The sequence below is a fragment of the Eptatretus burgeri genome, chromosome 4 (genome assembly GCF_056783735.1).
Source record: "Eptatretus burgeri isolate ZD-2024b chromosome 4, Ebu_testis_v1, whole genome shotgun sequence".
NCBI lineage: Eukaryota > Metazoa > Chordata > Myxini > Myxiniformes > Myxinidae > Eptatretus > Eptatretus burgeri.
Genome location: NC_140964.1, coordinates 91,017,895 through 91,023,894, shown reverse-complemented (window position 1 = coordinate 91,023,894; position 6,000 = coordinate 91,017,895).

The window sequence follows — 6,000 nt, the reverse complement described above, 5'->3', positions numbered from 1 at the left end:
TCGCGTGGGGAACCCCTCGAAACGCGAGGCTTGTTTTTAATGTGCGGGGTGACATCGTGGCTGCATGGTCGGAATCTGGTAGGAGGGGAAATCCCTGCGGATGGTACCGTCCAAGAGGGACGAGGTGCATGAAGCGCGAGCAGCTGCCATGACGTTACGGGGAGAAAGCGCAGGTTGCGAGTTGCCGCACTGGTGTGCGCATGGGGAAAAAAAAAGCAAGCCTCGCTTCGAGTGAACAGGATTCCCGGGCAAGGGGTGGAAGACCCCCCTGTCCCGGGCACAGGATGGAACTAGTTAGGGGGAAGGGTTAGTGATAGCTAGACCGGCTCCATAGGGCAGGGATAAGTCCTCATGGGGCCTGTGGAATGGATTAGTGAGAGGGATTCAGTTTAGACATAGGATGGGAAATGGATTTTTGGGATTATTTGAGGACAGAGACAGACTGGATGTTGTCAGTCAGTCGGAGTAAGATGGAGTACATGTGCGTAAATGAGAGGGAGGGTGGTGGTATGGTGCGGTTGCAAGGAGTTGAGGTGGGGAAGGTGGATGGGTTTAAATACTTGGGATCAACTGTCCAAAGTAACAGAGAGTGTGGGAGAGAAGTGAAAAAAGTGAGTGCAGGCAGGATGGAGTGGGTGGAGAAGAGTTGCAGGAGTAATTTGTGACAGAAGGGTAGCTGCAAGAGTGAAGGGGAAAGTATATAAGACGGTAGTGAGACCAGCTATGTTGTATGGTTTGGAGGCGGTGGCACTAACAAAAAGACAGGAAGCGGAGCTGGAGGCGGCAGAGTTAAAGATGCTGCGATTCTCATTGGGAGTGACGAGGATGGATAGGATAAGAAATGAGTATATTAGAGGGACAGCGCAGGTAGGACGGTTTGGAGACAAAGTGAGAGAGGCGAGATTGAGATGGTTTGGACACGTGCACAGGAGGGAAGCGGAGTATATCGGGAGAAGGATGTTGAAGATGGAGCCGCCAGGCAGGAGGAGAAGAGGAAGGCCAAAGAAGAGGTTCATGGATACGGTGAGGGCGGACATGCGGGTGGTTGGAGTGTCAATGGAAGATGTGGAGGATAGAGCGAAATGGAGACGGTTGATCCGCTGTGGCGACCCCTAACGGGAGCAAGCCGAAAGAGGAAGAAGAAGAAGAGAAGAGAGACAGACTGGATGTGTGGAGGGGACGTAGCATAGCTACGTAGATTAAGTGGGATGTTTTGTAGTTTCAGGGACGACGAGGGAGCACGAGGTAGTTATAGGAATTAGTGAGAAGAATGGCAGTGATCAGCGATGTGTGAGAAGAGAATGGAAAATGTACTTGATGAGTGAGTGAGGCCAGCGAGCCTGTGGGTATGGAGTGAATGTGGAATGCATGGTGCGATGAGTGATTGTGGGGAGGAGTGATTCCCACCCAAGGGACCCCAGGGTCAGTATAATGTGAGTTAGTCGATGAGTCAAATTGACAAAATAGAGGTCGTTTTGCTGTTAGTGGGAATGTAGGCTCAAAACCCATTTGGAGGGGTGCAGGAGCCCTGTTGATGGGCTGGGAGCGTGGCTGCGAACGGAGAGTATTGCTTAGTGGGTACTCCGGGCACCGGGCTAGTCGGCCGCGGTTGGCCAAGGGTCCAGTGGGGGCCGGGTAGCGTAGTGGGCATGGGTGGGCCCGCATGATGCGGAGCACGGGGCGCCATTGGCCGCATGGGCAATGCATTTGGCACGGGCACCCAGGGAAGGGGCCCGGGAAGCCAGCCTGCCACGTGAGCGTTTCAGCGGAGTCGCCAGGGAGGGCACTCCCCAGTGTTAAGGGAGCTGGGAGGCTCGGAGACAGTTGTAGTCCCCAGGGGTGCCATCGTTGGAGAATCGGCAGAGGGTAGTTCCTGCCAAGAGAGCCACGCGTCCCAGCCACGAAACCGTGCGAGGGCATGAGGGAAAACTTGAGGGCGAGGCCCAAATTTGTGAGGACACCGATAGTTTAAGCGAGAGGCACTTTTGGAAAGCCCTGGGGTAGTTAACAGTTCAATGGTTAGGGTAGATAGGAAGTGTACCCCTCTGCACCATTCATTCCTTCGCTCTCGTTGTGGGCCGCTGGACTCACCTTGGGTAAGTAGATCGCTGAGATCTGAGGAGGCCATTCTGAGGCTTCGTTGGGCCTCGACACAGGACACCAGCTCTCCCTTATTCCCCTCCAGGAAGGGAACGTAGGGGTTGGGAGTAGGCGAGGACAGGATAGGTTAGCTGGACAAAGACAATATAGGGGGTTAGGGAGACGAGTTATAGGGAAAATAAAAATAAAATAAAACAGAAAAATAAGTTGGGGCTAAATTGGGGATTTTTTGGCAAACTAAAGGAGTGGGTATGGACAGAGACAGGCAAAGGCGATAGGTTGGGAGGGAGTCAGTCAGCGTAGGTCCGAGCCCACCTTCCGAGTGGCCAGCACCACCACACTCCCTCCACGAACCTCACTACTGCAAGGCCTGTGCCGGTCATTCATGTGCCGGCTGTTTTACTGCAAGGCCTGTGCCGGTCGGGTCATCTGCCGGCTGTTTTGTTGCAAGGCCTGTGCCGGTCATTCATCTGCCGGCTGTTTTACTGCAATGCCTGTGCCGGTCATTCATCTGCCGGCTGTTTTACTGCAAGGTCTGTGCCAGTCATTCATCTGCTGGCTGTTTACTACATGGCCTGTGCCGGTCAGCTCCACCACCGGCCCGTTTTGCTACAACGGCCTTGTCTTGCCTTGCCATGCCGTGTCTGCCTGCCTTTGCCTTGCCCCATGCCTGCTGGCCCTTGTTGTTGCATTTGCCCCATCCATTCATTACCATGTGCGCCAGGATCATCGCTCGTTCTGCAGGGACTGCCCTGTAGGCAGCCGCATCACGGGACTGCATTGGCAGCCCGTGCACCGCTTGTGTTCACTGCGCTCATTTCACGGGGGAGGCCTCGGACTGCTTTTGAGCAGCCGGCCACATTCCCTGTCACCTGCATTATTACATAAGCCAGAGACTGCATGTAGGTTGCCTGGCTCCCTGTGCTTCTTTTTCCCACACAATCCATCGATTCTGGGCCATGGTTTAGTGTAAAATTTATAAGTTAAGTTGTAAATTGTAAATGAGTTGCGCCCCCTGCATGTTTGTCGTAGCGCCGGCATTTATTTAAGTCGTCTGTATGAGTGGGTTTGTTTAGTTAGTTACTCAGCCCGTAGGTTATTTATTTATGGGACACGAATACACGAAATGTCGCACTCAGGGATCCGAAGGTAAAACGTACTAGGGAAAACTTACACATGATGGCACACGAATATTTGACGACTGCTGTCAACAACCGCTTCAGACCAACCTCCTTTCCACCACCACAACCACACCTGCCTCTCAACAAACCACGCCATCCTCACTACTTCACCAGCAACCGTCAACATCTCCGCACCACAAACATCGCCTCACCTTCATCTCCGAAACGACGCCATCTTTGCGCCAGCAGCGGCGAGATCCGATCAAACGGCATCACTGCAGGTGGAGGCAAGGGTTCTCTCGCCATGCAGCGCCGATGATTTCCACAATGTCCGCTTTCCGCGCAGAGGTCAGAGGTCGGAAGCAAGGGTTCTCTCGCCGTGCAGCGCCGATGATTTCCACAACGTCCGCTTTCCGCGCAGAGGTCAGAGGTCGGAGGCAAGGGTTCTCTCGCCGTGCAGCGCCGATGATTTCCAAAACGTCCGCTTTCCACGCAGAGGTCAGAGGTCGGAGGCAAGGGTTCTTTCGCCGTGCAGCGCCGATGATTTCCACAACGTCCGCTTTCCGCGCAGAGGTCAGAGTTCGGAGGTAAGGGTTCTTTCGCCGTGCAGCGCCGATGATTTCCACAACGTCCGCTTTCCACGCAGAGGTCAGAGTTCGGAGGTAAGGGTTCGCTCGCCGTGCAACGCCGATGATTTACACAACGTCCGCTTTCCGCGCAGAGGTCGGAGGTCAGAGGTGAAAGTGCGGAGATCAGATCTTGCCTCACCAGCCCTATACAAGGCCACGCAGAGCGCCAGTTCAACCAGTCTGGAGGGGGTCTGGAAGAGAGTCAAGTCGATCCCAAGGAGAAGCGGTCGGGATCTGGAACGGTGTGAGCAGCGGAGCCTGAGTCCAGTGGAAGTCCAGGTTTGCCGAGGAGACGGAGCTGGGAACACATCAGGCCGGCCGTGCCACGCATGACGGTGCGTTCGTGTGTGACGTGGAGAGGTTACCAGTCCGAGCAGCGTGAGGGACGGACGGGCTCTTAAAGAGAGCATCAACTCGGAAAGAGTATAAGGCCCGTTTGTTCCTCTGAGGCGTTGCCGGCTGGGCCCGAATCACCAGGCCGTCAGACAATGCCTGGGCTGGACCGCGGTTACGCTAGCTGCCGTGGGGAAGGAGTGTCGTGGGTCGCCTCAGCAAGGAAGGTAACCTGCACGGTCTCATGGTACTCGTTCGGTCTGCCAAGTCCCACGCCATAAAGGTCTACGGGCCCAGCCTGACCCCCTTGTCTATGAGGGTGGTCTTTTCTTTGTTTCTTTGTGTGAATGATGTGGCGCCGAGTCCCGATAAGTAGAACTGTTAAGTGCCTGTGAATAATAACCATAGTCGGTTGTAGTGTTTTTACCTTGCTCGTGTCTTTTCCCCTTCCCCCATTGCTTGCATGGCTGTATATGTGCATCTGTGTAAAATAATAAATGTGCTTGTGTGAATGTTAACCCGTTCGTCGTGTCCTTTTTTTCCCCAAATTGAACTGCTATCTTGCATTCGGAATACTAGTTGGTTTTTGAATACTGATCATAGAATCGGGTCCGGCGAGGTCTGGTGATAATACCCGCTCGGTTATTCCAGAAAGGAACGAACCGCTTAAGCGGTTCGTGTTCAAACAGGCCTTCGCCGAGGTACGGTCCCTCGGTAGGTTACCTGCGCGAATACTTAGGTATATCGATATTCGGCGATTGACCCTATCGCACGCAGGTAGAATACGGACTGGGCCGTGGTGGGATTAAAAACCCACCCGTGACTGGTTTCTGGCGTTGTTCCAGAAAGTCACGACTGAATTGTCCGTTCGGTGGGCGAGCGGCCGTTATTAGTTAACGCGGTCACTCGCACGCCGGGCGGGTGTAGATTCGTAACAATATATATATATATATATATATATATATATATATATATATATATATATAAATATATATATATATATATATATATATATATATATATATATATATTGTTACGAATTTGGAATTCAATCGCACACAACATACAGGTTCCCTTAGTCAGCTATGTCGATAAGTGCATGTTCCCTAGATAGCTCACCTTCCATTGTTTAAATGTTTTGAAATCGATCAGATGCGCTGCGGATCGATTTAATAGTTTGGGAGCGAACAATGGAGACGTCCCTCCCCCTCTTCTGTGAAGAGGGAGAAGAACCCTGCGGTGACATCAACAACTCCCTCCCACCCGTGATTGAGCGGGGGGTGGATCACGAGGGCATGAGTCACGCTGGGTGCGGGGGAGGGGGTGCAAAGGATAAATAGGACATCTTTTCTTTGTTCAAAAAGAGTCCCGTGGTCGGGCTGAGTTCGTGGGCTGAGTTCGTGTGCTCAGTTCGTGGGAGTCCCGTGGCAGAGTTCGTGCAGAGTTCGTGTGCTGAGTCCTGTGGGAGGAGGTAGCTTTTTTGCTTTGGAGAGAGCAGTCGTTCAGCAGGCCATCGGGTCCTGCTTGGCTTGCTTGGCTTGAGACCTTCGGAAGCTTTTTGCTTCGGCTGGCTCAGTAAGCTTCGGCTGCTGCTTTGTTTTGGGAGGAACTTGAGCCGGTTATTCGGCTTGAGCTGCGAGTGGAGGCTTCTTCCTCGTCTTCCTCTTCTTCTTGGTTTGTAGAGCTTTTCGTTCTCCTTTTTGGTTCCCGGCTTGGTGCGACGCATCGGCCTCTTCTTGGAGTTGGATCCTCGGGGAAGCGACGATCGACAGGAAGGATCGGCGCCTCGTCTTACCGGTACGTGTTGAGAAGCGCGA